Source organism: Bos mutus, chromosome 6, assembly GCF_027580195.1.
Source record: "Bos mutus isolate GX-2022 chromosome 6, NWIPB_WYAK_1.1, whole genome shotgun sequence".
NCBI classification, from domain to species: domain Eukaryota; kingdom Metazoa; phylum Chordata; class Mammalia; order Artiodactyla; family Bovidae; genus Bos; species Bos mutus.
In genome coordinates this window covers 55,986,611-56,007,925 of record NC_091622.1, presented here as the reverse complement: position 1 = coordinate 56,007,925, position 21,315 = coordinate 55,986,611, and positions in this window count along the sequence as shown.

Below are 21,315 nucleotides of genomic sequence, written 5' to 3'. Positions count from 1 at the left end.
ATATATATATATATAAAAAATGTTGAATAGATGGGCATCCTTTTCTTGTTTTATTCCCTGCAAGTAGAGTGTCTTTGGACAACTGGTATGACTACCTCAGATATTGTAATTGTTCTGTGTATTGCCTGGATAGGAAACAGGGACATACTGAGTTCACTATGAAACAAGTGGTGGAATGGCTTTCAGACTGATGTAAACTGAACAACCTTTATTTAAAACTTAAATATCAGATGCTCAGCATTGCTCATTATTAGAGAATGCAGATCAAAACTACAGTGAGATATCAGCTCATACAGGTCAGAGTGGCCATTATCAAAAAGTCTACAAACAATAAATGTTGGAGAGGGTGTGGAGAAAATGGAAACCTCTTATGCTGTTGGTGGGAATGTAAATGGATACAGCTACTAAAGGAAGACAGTATGGGGATCCCTTAAAAAACTAGGAATAGAACCACCATATGACCCTACAATGCCACTACTAGGCATATACCCTGAGGAAACCTAAGTTGAAAGACATACATTCATTGCAGCACTATTTACAATAGCTGGAAAATGGAAGCAACCTAGATTTCCATCAACAGATGAATGGATAAAAGTTGTGGTACATATACATAACAGGATATTACTCAGCCATAAAAAGGAACACATGTTAGTCAGTTCTTATGAGGTGGATAAACCTAGAGCCTATTATATAAAGTAAGTCAGAAAGAGAAGAACAAATATTGTACACTAACACATATATATGGAATCTAGATAGGTGGTACTGATGAAATTATGTATAGGGCAGATATAGAGAACAGACTAATAGACACGGAGGGCGGGGAGGAAAGAAAGGGTGGGATCTATGGAGAGAGTTACATTAGCATATGTAAAATAGATAGCCAATGGGAATTTGCTGTATGACTCAGGGAACTCAACCTGGGGCTTCTTAACAACCTAAAAGGGTGGGAGGGAGGTTCAAAAGGAAGGGGACATATGCATACCTACAGCTAATTCATGTTGATGTTTGGCAGAAACCAACATAATTCTGTAAAGCAATTATCCTTCAATTAAAAAATAAATAAATTAAAAAAATAAAACAAATATCCACACACAATTAGTCTTCCTCTATATGTGTCTTTATTTCCTAGTTGAAGTCTTCAGTTCCTGAAAGTATTTCCATGACCTGAAGTATCAGGAGGGCTTCCCTGGTGGCTCAGTGGTAAAGAATCCACCTTCAATGCAGGAGCCACAAGTTCAACCCCTGGGTTGGGAAGATCCACTGAAGAAGGAAATTACAACCCATTCCAATATTCTTGCCTGGGAAATAGGCAGGCTACAGTCCATGGGGTGGCAAAAGAGTCAGACAATACTGAACGACAGCAACAGCACAACAAAGTATCAGACAACTAACTCTCTCAGTTACAAAGTTCATGTGACAAGACTTCCTTCTACACTTCTCTTAGCTCTAGGTAGATTATAGAAAATGTTAGCTCTGACATTGAGGTATTTTGGCAGGATTTAGAGAATCTGATGAGGAGTACATATTTCCAATAATGTTGATTAAGTGTCATGATATATTTCTTATTAGGTATGTCAATGGGTGTGAATGTCTTGGGAACATCACATCATTTTTTTACATCTCCAAAAATAGAGATAAAGCTATGAATGTTATGTGTGGCTATATAAGACTGTATGAATTAGCTTGTATGTTCTGTACCACTTTGTTCTGAGAAGTCATGACTTTACCCCTCTCAGTTCGTGTGGCTGGCTCCTCCTTTTGGCATCAATGCAGGGCAGGTGGCCCAAGCCCATTCCTTCAGAGCAGCTCATAACCTGACCACAGTTATCGAGTCAAGAATATACCTGTGACTCCAGTTGAGCCAATGAGAGTTATACCTGGATAATATTTTTAGACTTATGAGAAAATAAGACTATTTTCTCTGAAAATATTAGTAATAGTAGTGTTTCCAGGGATCAAATTTGCCAACAAAAAGAAAAGCATTGCTGAGAATGAAGACTACCCAGGGATGAAGTCAGAGATTTGGTGATATACTTTGTACCTTTGAACATTGACATATTTTAAGTCAAATCTACCCCTAGAACTTTCACTTGTATAAACCTCTAAATTTCCTTTTGACTCAAACTAGACATAGCTGGGTGGAGAAGGCAATGGCACCCCACTCCAGTACTCTTGCCTGGAAACTCCCATGGACGGAGGAGCCTGGTAGGCTGCAGTCCATCGGGTCGCTAAGAGTCAGACACGACTGAGGGACTTCACTTTCACTTTTCACTTTCATGCACTGGAGAAGGAAATGGAAACACACTCCAGTGTTCTTGCCTGGAGAATCCCAGGGACGGGGGAGCCTGGTGGGCTAGCGTCTGTGGGGTCGCACAGAGTCGGACACGACTGAAGTGACTTAGCAGCAGCAGCAGCAGCAGACATAGCTTGGTAGAATCTATATTTCTTCAACCAAATTGGTTGAAAAGAGTTTCTCATTTAGCAATATGAGATAAAAATAGGTAATGTAATAATTATAAAGCTCTTTGACTACTTCATGAAAGGGAGTTATATTGAATTAATGCTCGTTATATTGAATTAATTAGTTATATTGAATTAATGAGAACTTTGAAATATAAATATCTGTAGAGTACAAATATTATATAATTAGAAATCCTAACAACAAACTGTAACGATAGAATGAGTTACACCAAGAACTATAGTTCTTAGAAACAGATTCAATTTAGAATAATGGCTTCAAAATCTCTAGAAATGTTAGCAGTAATATCAATGTGCAGAATAGTGAGTTTCCTAAAATCATATATCATATTTAAACTTATGTAAATATTCTTAAAATTCCATTTGTTATGATTTTCAGAAATAGTATATAAAATTTCTTAATGACCACAAATTATATCATATAAAGCACAGTTTCCTTTATAAGTGAAATTTCTTATTTCTAAAGTGTAAAAATAGAATATGAAGCCTTAGCAATAGTTCCAAACTAGCATTAAAGTAGCTCTTTCTCATCTAAAGATTTAGAATTGTGACTTTCTCTCAAGTTTAGGCTAAATGCGAAGCCCTTTGATTAATGAAGGACAATTAAGAGTATGTATCTTTTGTGAATATTAGCAATTTCCTTGTGAAACTTTGTATGCAGGATCATAGTTATTTACTAAGGCTAAGAAATTAGTTGAGTAGTTTAAACCAAGAGGCCTAATAGAATGCAGCTTAAGTATACAGTCTGCAGTATAATAGTTTTCACTAGGCAAACCTAATGACTTTAAAAGCTTTTATTTATGAAATAGATATTTATAGACAACAGAAGCTTTGGAGGATTCATTGACTGTCAACTTCTTCTCATCTTTTTAGAGCTATGCCTAATACATATCTTGGGATGGTTACCAAAACCTGTAGTAATAGAATTGCCAATACAATGGCAAGAGAGAGAATAAATTAATGGTAAACAAGATAAATTTGTTCTATGGCCTCTCTAGAGCTAATGGCCATAGGGAAATATTAAATAAATCCTTCTTGTTAGAAAGAAAATTAAGCATACAAGTAGATAATAAAAATGACAGGGATATATTTAGCATAGGAATAATATGTTTGCTCGTGAAGAGCACTAATTTCAGTATTCCTCAAGCGTGGCTTGTGAAATGAGATTTACACAAGATTTGGCAGTGCATAAATTACTCTGAAGGCATAAGGTATGCATTTTTGGAGATGTATTAACTGTTTGAGGACAACCACACATATTTAATAAAGTGCTGTGGTGCTGCACTGAATTCTGTGCTAGTGGCAAAAAGTGTTCTGTTTATTATTTTACAGACACGTCTTGTAAGTATCTCTGAAACAGCATTTTGCCAGGCACTTAACAAAATGCAGACATGAGTGAAAAGAAGAACCATGCTATAGACCAAATTCTGGCTTGGGAGTTGAGGTAGGAGACATGGGCTATAGCTTTGCTTCTCCTACCAACCAAATATGTGTCTCCAAATTGGCCATATTCTAAAACATCTGGGGACAGATTTTGTTTGTTGTAATCAACAGTTATGCTTGGTTAAACCTCTTTTTAAGGTCATTCCTGAGTTTAAAATTCTAAACTTATTATATTTCATCTTCTCTGGGAGACAAAAAAAAAACCTACTTGACAAAAAATAGACTCGTGCATTTAATGACGACTGCAAATATTTAGAATGGCATCCATTTAATTACAAGTACTGAATTCATTATTTTAGAAGACACTGTACAACGAATCCTAAAAGTTCTTTGACTTCTTTGCCCAGCCCACCCAGTGGGTATGGGATTTGATTTTATCGTTATTTCACCCCTCCTCCTGTCTTGTTGTGGCTTCTCCTTTGTCTTTGGATGTGGGATATCTATTTTGATCCCAGCATCATCCTGTCAATGGTTGTTCAATAGTTAATTGTTATTTTGGTGCTCTAACAGGAGGAGGTGAGCACATGTCCCTCTACTCTACCATCTTGATTTGATCTCTGGTAAACATTTTAATTTTTAATGGGGCAATTTTAATATAAAATGCTTCAGAATATTTGGAGTTTTGTTTCTGAAAAGTTGCCTATACATAGGTAAATTTTAAAAGTCCAAGAACAGGATTGAAGATGCAAGACTGGTTATTTTGATGATGGTCAAGAAAAAGGTACAGACACCTATGTGTGAGTCTCCTCTCAGGGTATTACTAAATTGTATTTCTTTGTGTTCCTTCATAGCTCAGTTGGTAAAGAATCCACCTGCAATGCAGGAGACCCAAGTTTGATTCCTGGGTTGGGAAGATCCATTGGTGAAGGGATAGGCTACCCATTCCAGTATTCTTGAGTTTTCCTGGTAGCTCAGCTGGTTAAGAATCCTCCTGCAACGCAGGAGACCTGGGTTTGATCCCTGGGTTGGGATGATCCCTTGGAGAAGGAAAAGGCTACCCACTCCAGTATTCTGGCCTTGAGAATTCCAAGGACTATAGTCCGTGGGGTTGCAAAGAGTTGGACATGACTGAGTGACTTTCACTTCACTTGTGATCCTTGCTGATTAAAGGAGAAGCATGAAAAATAGAAATGAGACAGAAGGCTGAAAACAAGCTGTACTCTTACCATTTTGCTGAGATTGTATTCTTTCTCTTCAAAACTCACATATCTTAGTTTTCCTCACACTAAAAATTTCTTATTACCTCCATTTTAGTAATAATTATGATAAATATATGGTTGCCTAAAAGGATGTATAAATTCAAAACACTTGTTAAAAATTAGTTGTAAATGGAGCTTTTTTTCCTCAAGGATCAGGGCTTTGGAAAGACCTCATGACCATGACTAGGGCCTTGGTCAGGATAGAATTGTTTTGAAATACAAGGAAGAAACATTTCACCTTACCTGCATTTTTCTTAGAGATTTTAATTCAAATCACATTGTAGGATCAACTCAGATCTGATTTATTTGTGTTACTAAAGTGAGTTCACAGAATTATCAATTTAACTTAGATATGTTTTTCATTCATCTGTCATCAATTCAACATCAATAGTACTAATCACTGAACTGGTTATCTATTGCCTTATGTACACTACATTACACAGAACTTGGTGGCATATAGGAAGAGATATTAATTGGCTCATGTGTTTGCAAGGGTTAGCTAAAGTGAATGGCAATGCACTCCAATATTCTTGCCTAGAGATCCCATGGACAGAGGAGCCTGATGGGCTGCTCTCCATAGAGTCACACAGAGTCGGACACAATTGAAGCAACTTAGCATGCATAAATGCATTGGAGAAAGAAATGGCAGCTCACTCCAGTGTTCTTGCCTGGAGAATCCCAGGGACAGAGGAGCCTGGTGTGCTGCCGTCCATGGGGTTGCACAGGGTCGGACATGACTGAAGCGACTTAGCAACAGAAGCAGCAGCTAAAGTAACCCAGGCTCACCTGTGTTTCTGCATCAGCTGAAGATCATCTAGGCAGTGCTGCTGTTACTGTCAAGCTCGTAGACTTACATAGGACTGTTTAGTTGTTAGCTGGTCTAGGATAGCTTTAACTGGGATGATTTCAGTGAGCCAGCACTGCTCCATGTACCTTTTGTATTCTAGCAGTCTCGCCCTGGCATGTTCTTAAACAAGGGCAATGGTGTAACAGTAGGCAAGCCCAACTCAAAGAGTATCTTTCAAACCTCACTTTGGTCACAGTTGCTGATTTCCTACTAACCAAAGCAAACCAATGACTGAGTAAAGAGTCAGAGCAGAAGGACACCATAAAGTTATGTGGCAAAGAATATTGATATAGAGAGGGGTGAAGAATTAGGGCCATTTTGCAATGATTACAGCATAGTGTTCTATTCAATCTACTTTGTAGGACTGAAGAATGATATAGTTCATGCTGTCCTAGGGTTCATGGATCCAGTAATATGTAATTAATATTCCCCAAGGAAGAAGACTTTATTGACCTTTTTAGTGCTGTCAGAAGTGAATGTTACCTACGCTCTTCTCCCTGTCCATCCATGCAGGAATTTGGAGCGGGGTGCATTTCATCTGGCTCTTCTTTTGTGTGACTTGAAGTAGTAGCTGACAATATTTAATGACAAGTATAGAATAATGTTCTCTTGTACTCAGGAATGTTCTAAGGAGATAAAAGTGAAAATGAAATGACAAAGGAAATGAGCCAGAAAATAAGACCCAAGACTCAATTAAAATTCAGTGCCCAAGCCAAATAAGTGAAACTCTCTTAGATAGATTGTATAAATTCAACTTATTATAGATTTAAAAAGAAAACAATTTCAAGGTTTCTTATCACCATGTACAGCTGCTAGACCTCCAAATGGAATTTCCTAATGAGTGTGGAAACAAAATCTGTTTCTTTCTTTCCCAGCTACTCTGCATTCACCTGGCTTCTGTCCAACACTGACCAGCTGCCTCTCTCAATTCTGCAGCCACCTGGTTCTGTTGCTGACATTTGAGTTTGGAAGGAGAACATACTTCTTTCTAATTATTCCAGATATTATACCTTATTTACACTGTACCTGGCTTCTGGATTGACACTAATAGAAAATGTCAAAATCTCCCTGGTCTTTCTATAAGACAAAATGCAGTGCTTGGCAGGACTCATTGGGGAGACTGTGGCAGCCCTCTCTTCCTTCTTTTGTGTTTGTCAGTAATGTGGGGATTGAGAAACTGAAACCAACATTACCAAAACTTTTGCTGTGAGGGTTCTTGATGTGATAAAGTTTACCCAATTAGGCTGGAACAGGGGAGGAGACAAAAGAGCCATAGTTTTGCACTGCTGACTGTTTTAAAGTTTGGTCAGGACAGGGGAGCCTGGTGGGCTGCCGTCTATGGGGTCGCACAGAGTCGGACACGACTGAAGTGACTTAGCAGTAGCAGCAGGAAGGTTCTGGGATTGTCTGCAGCTATTTTAGCTGAAGAGCAATTATAGAAGACATTGTGAACAGTCATCAGGTGTTGCAAATTTCATCAGCTGTTGGAAATGTAGATTTAATTTCTCAATCTCCATATTATTGACAAACACAGAAGAAAGAAGGGAGAATGGCCGCCAGAAGTCTCCACGGTAAGACTCTCCAAACCTGTCCCTGTGTCTTGTTAGGTCTGTGACCTGAGAGGCAGGGCGTGCTGAATAGTGACTTCTGGATTTCTGGATGCATGCTAAGGCTGCGAATGTGTGGAAAACATTCCGCAATTCCTGGTGGTGAGTTTCCACTTTCTCATTTCTTTATTACAGTAAGGATAGCAACTCTCTTGCTGGGCTACGTTTGTAGTGTTGTTTGGGCCTCTTTCCTAAAAGAATAGTTTCTAGCCTTCCAGTGATTTTGCAAGCATCTAATTCCCTTTATTAATTGCCACTCTGCTTAAAATACCTAGGTTTCTTTCTGTTTCCTGCAACCAATCATGACTGATATAATAATGCTGAAACCAAATTCATGAATTAGTTATGTACTTGGTTGGCCACCAAAAGTAAGATGTAAAATACAGATTCACACCAAAAATTTTTTAATGAGGAAAATAACTATAAAAATTAAAAAATATATAGAGTCATGCTATTGTTTAATTTTTTATTGTTTTTCCATTTGTTTACTATTCTTCAAAATTATAAAATATTTTAAGATCATAGAAAAAATATGAAATATAAGGTAACAGGTCTTTAAGTATCCACTGCAAGACTGATCAAACATTGATATTTGAACATATTTGCTTTAAATCTTAAGTCAAAAAACTTAAATATTATAGATGTATCTAAATCTCTCCCTAATACCACTTTTTATATATCTTCAGAGGTAACCAGTCTTGTAAAATACATATATATTCCATTCATAATGTTGTGCTTTTTCTATACATATGTATGCATTCATACCAGTATGTATATCCTTTTATATTCTTATACTTTATATAAATCATTTCATATTGTATGAACCATGTTTCCCAGGTTACTCTTTCAGGCAGTATTACATTCCTGATATTTTTCTATTTTTTAACCTATAGATCCAGTTACTTTATTTTAACTAATATGTGATTTTCTATTGGCTGATTATACCATTTACCTCCTGAGGTTGTTTTCAAGGATTGATTTTCTAATAACGTTTCAAAATCAATATGCTAATAATTGAATTTTTAATTTCCCCTGACCTTTTACAATGGCTCCTGTAATTGATCTCTTTGTTTTTGCCAATGGCATTTACACCCCCAAATCTTTCCAGCTTTTGGAATCATCTCGCCATGTTATTTTCATTAGTGATCAGTTCACTGAACACTGGTTCCTTGATAGTCTTTGTCTGTGATAAAATCTTTGAAGAGACTTCCTAAAGTCTCTTCTCCATCTCTCACTCCAGCAACAGCCTCTTCCTTCCTTTCGGAACATTTATCACAATGTATAATCAGTATTTATTTATATTCTTGTTTATTTTTTGTCTATCTTCTCCAATTGACTATAAGCTCTATAAAATTGGGAACCATGTGTTTATGTTCAATACTATTATGAGTATGGTAGGAGCTCAGTAAATAACCGATAAATGAATGAAAGCATGCCGTGTGTAGCCCATTGTATTCTAAATTCAACCAGTCATGTTCTGAAGATATTTTTTTCTCCAAAATATCAATAATATAAATCTAAGAAGAGGACATTTAGAAAGAAGAGAAATATAAAAGTAAAGCAATGCTTTAGAGTAGTACATTGCTGGGCTAGGTGTTCACAGTGGTAACCATTAGAAAGGGTAAGTATTTTATTCATGTAAAATGTTCCATTTGTTTTTACTTTAGGATGAATAACCCAAAAGAAAATCACTTGTCAAATATGTGACCTATTAATTGTGTGGAAGAGTACAAAAATAATACAGGCACCTATGTACTCACCATTAAGATTAAACAGATGTTAACATTTTCGCATATGTGCATCAAACCTGTCTTTTAAAATAGGGAAAAAAACTGGTACAGTTTCAGCTAAGTTCCCCCTCTTCTGTCTCCTTTCCTCCCCACAAATAATCAGTGATATGTGCGTCTTTTCTGTGCAAGTCATCTTGTACATAAGAGCAGTGTAACAATTATAGGTGCACCCTGGATCCCCTATTTAAGAAAAAACACAATTACAGAAAAGTTAGATGTAAAAGTAATTATTTGTTTAGAATAAGAAATTATAGCACACTTAAAATGTAAAAAAAAGATGTCACAAGCATTGCAAAATCTTCAAAATTAACATATTTTTAAATATATTGCCTGACCTACCAGTATAATATTGCATTTTTCCCTATGCTTGAGACCGTGGGTCCTTGATTACCTCTTCCCATGATGATATTTTAAAGTGTTAATTTTCTTTTTATAATTGCTCTATAGAAACTATTTTCCTTGTAGCATTATGAACTAAATTTATTTTTTATTATAGATAGTTGGAGTGTAATAATTTAATACTTCACACATGTGCTTTCTTATTATTGTGTCGATACAGATTTATGTCCAACACATCCAGGAATTCAAGAGAAAGAAACTCTTGCTAGTGGAGGTCATTAGCAGCTGCTGAAGGAGGAACTGACCCATCTCAAAAAGGTAATACATGCCTATCTTTCTTCTCAACTCATTAAAAGAAACAAATGTAAATAATACAGTAGTCAAGTGTATATATCATTAGTAATTTCTCTTGTATTTGATAACTTTCAATAGCCTGAAACTAAAGCATTTATGTTTAACTGTAAATTAATATTCAGAATAAAAAAAAAAAAACCTCCCTAAAAAGAGGCCTATGCAAGTGAAAGTTGCCAAAACCTAAGTTTCATTCGTTAAATCTACCTTTATTTGTGTGTATTTATACTTGACATATGCTGTTTCCAGGGTAGCAAATTAGAGTGAAATTTTGGGTTATAGGATGCGTCTACCTTAAGCAAAAAGCTAACCAAAATGGTTCTAACATTTTCTGTTCTTCTAATGAGTCCCTGTTACATTTTCATCAATACCTGGTATTCCCTCACTTAGTAATTTTGACAGCTGGATGTGCGAAGTATTACTGTCGTTTTCACTTGCCTTTAATTTCTCTTCAGTCATGTTGGACATTTAATGTATTTATACTTATTGCCCATCTTGATTTCTTAAAATGTAAATTGCCCATTGTATCCTCAAATTATTTTTATTCGATTAGCTTTATTTTTATTGATTTTTGAAAATATTCATTATTATCTTCCAGTTGCTAATTCCTTACCTATTAAATGGGTTACAGTGCAGTCTGACATAATATTACTTTATTTCTGATCTCTTTTGTCATACAAAGGTTTTCAATTTAATGCAGCAAGGTTTATCTTTTATAAATTTTGCTTTGTGTTTCATAAATATGCAAATCTTCTCTCTCCTTCCACAAAGATGTATTTTCATGTTTTCTTCTCTAAAAGTTTGAGTTTTATTTCTTATATTGAGTTCTTTGATGCTTTTGGAATTCATTGGGGGTATTACATGAAGTATTATATTTTTACTTGATATAGTTAGAGCTCCACTTTGTTAATATGCCTTCCTTTTACCACTGGTTTATAAAATCAGTTAATTCATTTCATCAGAATTGAAATCCAGACTCCATCCTCACTAGCTATATGATCTTAAATAAGTTACTTAAACTTGGGCATTCCTCAGTTTACAAATATTGTGCCAGATAGAGATATTGTGAAAATTAAATGAGTTAATAGTTACAAAAATTTTAGATAGCTTGACATATATTAAACACTCATTCATAGCACCTCAATAAATTGTACCCTTCTTCCTTTCCCTGCTGAAATTCAGTATAATTTGATAAAGGAGTAAATAAGGAGGCCACATATTTATTATTAAAGATAAAATTAAAGAGCAGTTTATAGAACCAAACTTGGAGGCTTACTTGTAATCTCAGAGTTAGGCAGACTTTCACTTAGTTATAGGCAAGACTGGATTAGGGCAGGTTTCACAAGCGGAAGGCTTGTGTAGGTAAGAATTATCATATTTTGCTAAGATACTCTTTGGAAATTTTGCACATATGTTCATTTCCTGTACTGTTATCAACTATTAGTATTTTATACTGTTCTTTTTTCCCCCCTGGGAACAGAACAGTTTGTATCATCTGTTTACTAGATGTTGGATAACTTTTTTTTTTTTTTTTTTTTTTTACAAAACCGCCTAGATGTACCCACTCACCTACTATGGATTTACTGTGTATGTGTGAATTCTATTCTATTTCTTTTTCTCTTCCATTATAGTTGTTCTACTTCTTGAGTGAATTTTGATAAATTATAATTTTCCAGAAATTTTTCATTTTATTGCAATAAAATCATGAGTCTCATGCTATTTTTAGATCTTTAGTATATTAGCAACTTCATTTACTTTCTTTATCCCTAGTAGCGTAGGAACATATGTATATGTGCATTTGTGTATTTTATGTGTGTTTGTGTGACTGCCTCTTGAATTTTTTATAGACAATCTCACTAGAATTTTCCTTAGTTTATTAATCTTCTAAAAGCATTAACTTCTGGATTTTGTTGATATTTTTCCTTTTGCCTTTTTTTATATTTTAACTGATATTTATATTCTGCATTTACTTTCTTACATTCTACTTTTCTGATTTCTTTTGTTGAATGCTTATTTCTCATTTATCAGTATGTCTTCTTTGCTACAATAAGAATTTAAAGATAAGTAGATAAATATTTCCTTCTTGTATGGTTTTGGCTCTATCTCATCCAATTTAATGTAATTTAATTTATGTTACATTTTCTGTTTACCCTAAGATTTAGTTAAAAGAATGTTAAATTGTAAGTTGAGATTTTTAGTTATCTTTTTGTAGTTTTATTTTGTATGGTTATAGAAAATTTGGTACTTTTTCTGTAATTTTCAAGATTTTTTTCTGTATTGTAGTTGATACTCATTTTGGAGAAACTTCTGTGATTAGTTGAAATAAAAATGCATTTCCTGTCCGAGTTTTAAATATCCAAATATATACTTTAAACATTTCAATTATATTGTTAAAATTCTTGCATTCCTTCATTAAGCAAATGTTGAGTCAGTCCTATGTGCCAGTCATATTTTTTTCTAAGCACTGAGAACATAGCAGTTAAAATATAAGCAAACCCTTTTTATGGAGCTTATATTCTATCATGGAAAAAGAAAGGTATACAAATGAATAAGTAAATATATATGATATGTAAGATGGTAATAAAGGTCATGGAGAAAAATAAAGCAGAAAGTATTGGGGGTAGTGTGTCTGCGTGTGTGCTCAGCCATGTGTGACTCTTTACGACCCCATGGACCATAGCCTGCCAGAGTCCTCTGTCTATGGAGATTTTCCAGGCAAAAATACTTGAGTGGATAGCCATTCCTTTCTCCAGGGGATCTTCCCAACCCAGGGATTGAACCTGCATCTCTTGTATCTCCTACATTGGCAGGAGGATTCTTTACCACTGTACCACCTGAGTTATTGGTTATTTTTTATGGGATGGCTTTCTCTTCAGGTAGGAGAACAAGTACATGGCCTTGGGGAGGGGGTTCTTTGGCCAGAGAGAAGTGAGCAGAGATGAGAGTGGTCAAAGATGAGGTTAGAGAGTTAGTGGGTAGCCAGATAAAATACAGATATCAAATTGATGAGCAGGAACTAGCAATAAGACTCAGATGAAGTAGATAACTAGGTAAATAAGAAGGAAAAGATTATTAACCTGCCAGCCAAGAAGAGTTGGAGCAAGAGCAAGGATTTCCTATGTTCTTTATCTGGTTCTTCTACTAATAATCTGGATAAACTTGGAACATTTAACCTTTTTGATTTTGAAACTTCTTAGCCATGGGTCCTGCCAACTCTAAGTTTCTATAGCAATTAAGGATTCATTATTGTAAGTGTGGGCTAGATCATTAATCCACTGCAGAGGGATTGATTCATGAACAACCTTTAAGTTTCTATACTGTCCTAAGAACTAAAGGGAGACAGTGGCCTGTCCAGTGGCACTACCAAGCAGATGGGTGCTTTCAGTTTCATCTGCATTTGGGTGAACAATGCTTATATGGTTGCTTGTGGTGCTGTTTGTTTTTCTTTTCTTTTTTTTTAAAAGATCTTTCAGAATAGTAGATTCTTGGAGTTTTCTCAGAGTTTTGAGACTGTCAGTCTATTTTCACTACTGAATTCACAAATAATACACATCTGTAATGCAATCAAAAGGTCTCAGTCCAAGGTGTGCTCAGTCGCTTAGTCCTGTCTCTTCGCAACCCCATGAACTGTAGCCTGTCAGGCTCCTCTGTCCTGGGATTTTCCAGACAAGAACACTTGAGTGGGTTGCCTTTTCCTTCTCGAGGGAATCTTCTGACCTAGGGATCAAACCAGCGTCTCCTACATTGGCGGGTAGATTCTTTACCATTGAGCCACCCAGGAAGCCCAATGCATATTAACTCTCTGCAAAAGGTTAAGTAGGAGGATTTTAGGTCCATTCTTGGAGATCGGTTAATTTGGTTACCTAATTTGCCTGTGTAGAAAATGACTATGAAGGAAAGTTGCATTTTTATTGTCATTTCAATTCAGAGTTCACAGGATTTGGTTTCATTTTAGGTTTGTGATTAAATCTGTACTTTCATACTTGTGCTAACAAGAACTAAAGGAAAACAGTAACTTGCCTCACACTAGCCTGCTACTGCTGTTAACTCGCTTCATTTGTGTCCAACTCTGTGCGACCCCAGAGACAGCAGCCCACCAGGCTCCACCGTCCCTGGGATTCTCCAGGCAAGAACACTGGAGTGGGTTGCCATTGCCTTCTCCAATGCATGAAAGTGAAAAGTGAAAGTGAAGTCGCTCAGTCATGTCCGACTCTTCGCGATCCCATGGACTGCAGCCCACCAGGCTCCTCCATCCATGGGATTTTCCAGGCAAGAGTACTGGAGTGGGGCGCCATTGCCTTCTCTGCTCACACTACCCTACCTCTCTTCTAATTTCTGTTCTCAGAAGCAAAAAGTGTTTACTTTCAGCTTTATCTGATCTTTACCTCTGAATAACTTTTATATATATATATATATATATATACATATATATATATACTGATATTATTTACTTTCTTTTTTTTAATGTTTAATTTTATTTTATTTTTAAACTTTATAATATTGTATTGGCTTTGCCATATATCGAAATGAATCTGCCACAGGTATACATGTGTTCCTCATCCTGAACCCTCTTCCCTCCTCCCTCCCCATACCATCCCTCTGGGTTGTCCCAGTGCACCAGCCCCAAGCATCCAGTATCGTGCATTGAACCTGGACCGGCAACTCACTTCATACATGATATTATACATGTTTCAATGCCATTCTCCCAAATCTTCCCACCCTCTCCCTCTCCTGCAGAGTCTATAAGACTGATCTATACATCAGTGTCTCTTTTGCTGTCTCATACACAGGGTTATTGTTACCATCTTTCTAAATTCCATATATATGTGTTAGTATACACTTTCAATTTTTGACACTCTACATTGATAATTCTAATGCCCAATGAAAATTATAATTTAAACAATATTATGAGATGTACCTAAAACAGCACTAAGAAGAAAATTTATAGAACTAAATGATCATTTTAAAAAGGAAAAAGACTTAAAAATCAATGATTTAAATATTCACTTTATGAAGTTAGGAAAAGAGCAAATTAAAGATAAAATAACATCCGACTTCCTGCTGTTAAAGGTAAAGATTTAGCTCCTTTACAACTCCCTATGCATTTCTCCCACACCCCCTTCATACAATCTACCTCCTCTATGCTTGCAATATAGTTAGAGGTTTCCCCTGCTATCCAAAAGTAGAACATTCCTATGAAATTTGTCATAAGCCAAAATGGCATAAAGAAGCAATCACCCTAGGCCACTTCCTGCTAATATAACAAAATAATTTGAGATAAAGTTCAGAGGCTCACAGAAACAGTTCAAGCTATGGTGGCTTAATACAGAGATGCTGAGAGTAGGCCTTAGGGTGGGCACTTGGTGGTACCACCGTCACTACTCATGGTACATGCCACCTCTATACTGGTTCACTGCAAAACAAATGCTATTTCCCTTTTGGTCATTTTTTGGTAAAAGCAAAAATCCTTTGATTTCTATGGGTTAGCAAAAACAGGTACTAATGTAGGTCTTTTGTAAAAGCAAAGTGGCCATAAAGCAAACTTTGGTAAAGAGGGGGATGTGTGCATAACCTTTAGATAACATTTCCATATGTTACATTTTCATGACTATGGTAGTATTATTCATATTTCCTTTCCTGTGCAACTTTTTTTTCCTTGCAGGAAATAATTGCCTGTATTTCTATTGTTTTTGTTTCTTAATTTTCTGTATAACTGTCATTAGTGTGAATGTAAATTTTTCTCTCTGTACATGCATACATATAAAGTAACAAATCTCTTTTTTTTCCCCTTGGAGCCATGACTGTTGCTAAAACAGCTGTCCTCCCATGTAGGTCTGGACTGGTTGCTCTCTACACTGGCTACTCAGACTTATCTTAGGATTTTCTTATGCCATCACCTTAGGAATTGCTTTGTTGTCTCCTGTGTGCTAAGTCCCTTCAGTTGTGTCCAACTCTGTGCGACCCCATAGACGACAGCCCACCAGGCTCTGCTGTCCCTGGGATTCTCCAGGCAAGAACACTGGAGTGGGTTGCCATTGCCTTCTCCAATGCATGAAAGTGAAAAGTGAAAGTGAAGTCGCTCAGTCATGTCCGACTCTTGGCAACCCCATGGACTGCAGCCTACCAGGCTCCTCCACCCATGGGATTTTCCAGGCAAGAGTACTGGAGTGGGATGCCATTGCCTTCTCCCTGTCTCCTGTGTATTAAATCCCATTTTGCCTTTTTTCTTATTTGCCACCCTTTGTTAGGGAGAGCATTTTTTGTACAATTTCCCTAAGAAAATATACATGCAAGGTGATTCTTTTGAGAATCACGTCATACCTGATAGTTTAACTGGATGAAGAAATTTAACATAAAATCACAAATTCTATTTTAATAGACTTTGTTTTTGGAATGGTTTTAAGTTTCCAGAAAATTTGAAAAGATAGTAATGAGGGTTCCTCACTGGGCTCCCTCACCCAGTTTCCCCCATTAGTAACATCTTACATCAATTAACATGGTACTTATTTTACACAAATAATGAACCCCAAATAATATACTATTATATATATGTTATTTTATCTAAAGTCCACAGTGTATTCAGATTTCTTTGATTTTTGCCTAGTTTCTTTTCTTTTTTTTTTTGTTCCAGGATCTCATCCAAGATTGCAACTTACATTTACTTGTCACATCTCCCTATGTTGCTCCTAGCTGTGGCAGTTCCTCAGACTCTCCTTGCTTTGGATGGCCTTGATAGTTTTTCATAGTATTGGTCAGGTATTTTGTAGGATGCTTCTGTATTATAATTTGTCAAATGGTTTTCTTATTAGCCTGTAATTATGGTTTTTTGAGAGAAAGACGATAAAGAAAAAGTGACATGTTTATCACATTATATAAAAAATATATGCTATCATCAGGGTTTTCCATTAATATTGACCATAATCACCCAGTATTAATATTGACTACAATCACCCAAGTAAGACGGCAGGTGTTGCAAGAGGGCAGCAGAGGGCAAACACACTGAAACCATACTCACAGAAAACTAGTCAATCTAATCACACTAGGACCACAGCCTTGTCTAACTCAATGAAACTAAGCCATGCCCATGGGGCAACCCAAGATGGGCGGGTCATGGGGGAGAGATCTGACAGAATGTGGTCCACTGGAGAAGGGAACGGCAAACCACTTCAGTATTCTTGCCTTGAGAACCCCATGAACAGTATGAAAAGGCAAAATGATAGGATACTGAAAGAGGAACTCCCCAGGTCAGTAGGTGCCCAATATGCTACTGGAGATCAGTGGAGAAATAACTCCAGGAAGAATGAAGATATGGAGCCAAAGCAAAAAGAATACCCAGCTGTGGATGTGACTGGTGATAGAAGCAAGGTCTGATGCTGTAAAGAGCAATATTGCATAGGAACCTGGAATGTCAGGTCCATGAATCAAGGCAAATTGGAAGTGGTCAAACAAGAGATGGCAAGAGTGAATGTCGACATTCTAGGAATGAGTGAACTGAAATGGACTGGAATGGGTGAATTTAACTCAGATGACCATTATATCTACTACTGCGGGCAGGAATCTCTCAGAAGAAATGGAGTGGCCATCATGGTCAACAAGAGTCCGAAATGCAGTACTTGGATGCAATCTCAAAAATGACAGAATGATCTCTGTTCGCTTCCAAGGCAAACCATTCAATATCACAGTAATCCAAGTCTATGCCCCAACCAGTAACGCTGAAGAAGCTGAAGTTGAACAGTTCTATGAAGACCTACAAGACCTTTTAGAACTAACACACACAAAAAATGTCCTTTTCATTATAGGGGACTGGAATGCAAAAGTAGGGTCAAGAAACACCTGAAGTAAGAGGCAAATTTGGCCTTGGAATACGCAATGAAGCAGGGCAAAGACTAATAGAGTTTTGCCAAGAAAATGCACTGGTCATAACAAACACCCTCTTCCAACAACACAAGAGAAGACTCTATACATGGACATCACCAATCTGGTCAACACCTAAATCAGATTGATTATATTCTTCGCAGCCAAAGATGGAGAAGCTCTATACAGTCAGCAAAAACAAGACCTGGAGCTGACTGTGGCTCAGACCATGAACTCCTTATTGCCAAATTCAGATTTAAATTGAAGAAAGTAGGGAAAACCACTAGACCATTCAGGTATGACCTAAATCAAATCCCTTATGATTATACTGTGGAAGTGAGAAATAGATTTAAGGGACTAGATCTGATAGATGGAGTGCCTGATGAGTTAAGGAATGAGGTTTGTGACATTGTACAGGAGACAGGGATCAAGACCATCCCCATGGAAAAGAAATGCAAAAAAGCAAAATGGCTGTCTGGGGAGGCCTTACAAATAGCTGTGAAAAGAAGAGAAGCAAAAAGCAAAGGAGAAAAGGAAAGATATAAACATCTGAATACAGAGTTCCACAGAATAGCAAGAAGAGATAAGAAAGCCTTCTTCAGCGATCAATGCAAAGAAATAGAGGAAAACAACAGAATGGGAAAGACTAGGGATCTCTTCAAGAAAATCAGAGATACCAAAGGAACATTTCATGCAAAGATGGGCTCGATAAAGGACAGAAATGGTATGGACCTAACAGAAGCAGAAGACATTAAGAAGAGATGGCAAGAATACACAGAAGAACTGTACAAAAAAGATCTTCACGACCCAGATAATCACAATGGTGTGATCACTGACCTAGAGCCAGACATCCTGGAATGTGAAGTCAAGTTGGCCTTGGAAAGCATCACTACAAACAAAGCTAGTGGAGGTGATGGAATTCCAGTTGAGCTATTCCAAATCCTGAAAGACAATGCTGGGAAAGTGCTGCACTTAATATGCCAGCATATTTGGAAAACTCAGCAGTGGCCACAGGAATGGAAAAGGTCAGTTTTCATTCCAATCCCAAAAAAAGGCAATGCCAAAGAGTGCTCAAACCACCACATAATTGCACTCATCTCACATGCTAGTAAAGCAATGCTCAAAATTCTCCAAGCCAGGCTTCAGCAATATGTGAACTGTGAGTTTCCTGATGTTTAAGCTGCTTTTAGAAAAGGCAGAGGAACCAGAGATCAAATTGCCAACATCCACTGGATCATAGAAAAAGCAAGAGAGTTCCAGAAAACAGCTATTTCTGCTTTATTGACTATGCCAAAGCCTTTGATTATGTGGATCACAATAAACTGTGGAAAATTCTGAAAGAGATGGGAATACCAGACCACCTGATCTGCCTCTTGAGAAATTTGTATGCAGGTCAGGAAGCAACAGTTAGAACTGGACATGGAACAACAGACTGGTTCCAAATAGGAAAAGGAGTTCGTCAAGGCTGTATATTGTCACCCTGTGTATTTAACTTATATGCAGACTACATCATGAGAAACGCTGGACTGGAAGAAACACAAGCTGGAACCAAGATTGCTGGGAGAAATAACAATAACCTCAGATATGCAGATGACACCACCCTTATGGCAGAAAGTGAAGAGGAACTCAAAAGCCTCTTGATGAAAGTGAAAGTGAAAAAGTTGGCTTAAAGCTCAACATTCAGAAAATGAAGATCATGGCATCTGGTCCCATCACTTCTTGGGAAATAGATGGGGAAACAGTGGAAACAGTGTCAGACTTTATTTTTCTGGGCTCCAAAATCACTGCAGATGGTGACTGCAGCCATGAAATCAAAAGATGCTTACTCCTTGGAAGGAAAGTTATGACCAACCTAGATAGCATGTTCAGATAGCATGTTCAGACATTACTTTGCCAACAAATGTTCATCTAGTCAAGGCTATGGTTTTTCCTATTGTCATGTATGGATGTGAGAGTTGGACTGTGAAGAAGGCTGAGCACCGAAGAATTGATGCTTTTGAAGTGTGGTGTTAGAGAAGACTCTTGAGAGTCCCTTGGACTGCAAGGAGATCCAACCAGTCCATTCTGCAGGAGATCAGCCCTGGGATTTCTTTGGAAGGAATGATGCTAAAGCTGAAACTCCAGTACTTTGGCCACCTCATGCGAAGAGTTGACTCATTGGAAAAGACTCTGATGTTTGGAGGGATTGGGGGCAGGAGGAGAAGGGGACGACAGAGGATGAGATGGCTGGATGGCATCACTGACTCGATGGACGTGAGTCTGAGTGAACTCTGGGAGTTGGTGATGGACAGGGAGGCCTGGTGTGCTGCGATTCATGGGGTCACAAAGAGTCGGACAGGACTGAGCGACTGATCTGATCTGATAATCACCCAGTAGATGTAGTGTTTTTCTGGTTTCTTCATTAGAAAGTTACTCTTTTTTTCCTCTTTCCCTGCTATACTCTTTGGAAGGACATCATTACACACAGCCCACACTTAAGGTCTGGGAATATATGGCCATTATCTTCATAATTATCTATATAAATTACTTGGAATTCGTCTGCAAGGGATATTTGTCTGTTCTTCCCCGCTTATTCATATGTTTGATCGTTGATTTCTATCAGTATGGACTCATGGACATTTATTTTATATTTTGGGTTATAATCCAATACTTCTCTATTTTGTTTCTCAAATTGTTCCAGCTTTGACTGTTGAGTCAGCTTTCAGTTTACTCCTGTGTCCCTTTTATAATCCCTTACATTTTCAAAGCACTGCTTTACTTTTGGGTACTACAGGATGCTCCAGGCTCATCTTGTGAGCTCCTTGCTTCTATCCCAGGTCAGCCATTTCTCCAAGGAGCAATGGTTCTTTCCCTTGGGGAATAGTATTAGAACCAAGATCCAGGCACTAGTTGTACTCTGTGCTACTACAGCTGTCACTCAATATTTATAATTAAGCTGATATGGGTCAAGAAGGGATCTTTTCGAAGTTTTACATCCTTGTTTTCTTTCTATAACTGCTCATTGTATATAACTTAAAAAGTACAGAAATAAATATATATTTACATACATGTAAATAGCCTCAAAATCAATATTTAATTTTTATCTTGTTCTTTTTTATTGCTTTTAGATAATATTCACTTTTCTTTGTATTAAAATGTTTGCAAACATAGATTATAGTGGTTGTATAATATTCAACAAATGCACATAAATATTTCTAAAGTTAGAGATTTAGGTAGCTTTCATTTTCAACATTTTGGGCAGAAAGACTATCTTTTATTTCCAATTGTTTAGTTAGAGTAGTTCTCTAGAAGTAGAATTTCCTGGTCAAAGAACATACTCAAAACGAGATATACTTTGTCTACTTTTTTTACCAGTACCAAAGTATTAGACTGTTGTTTCTATCCCCTAAATGTCAAGGAACAGTAAT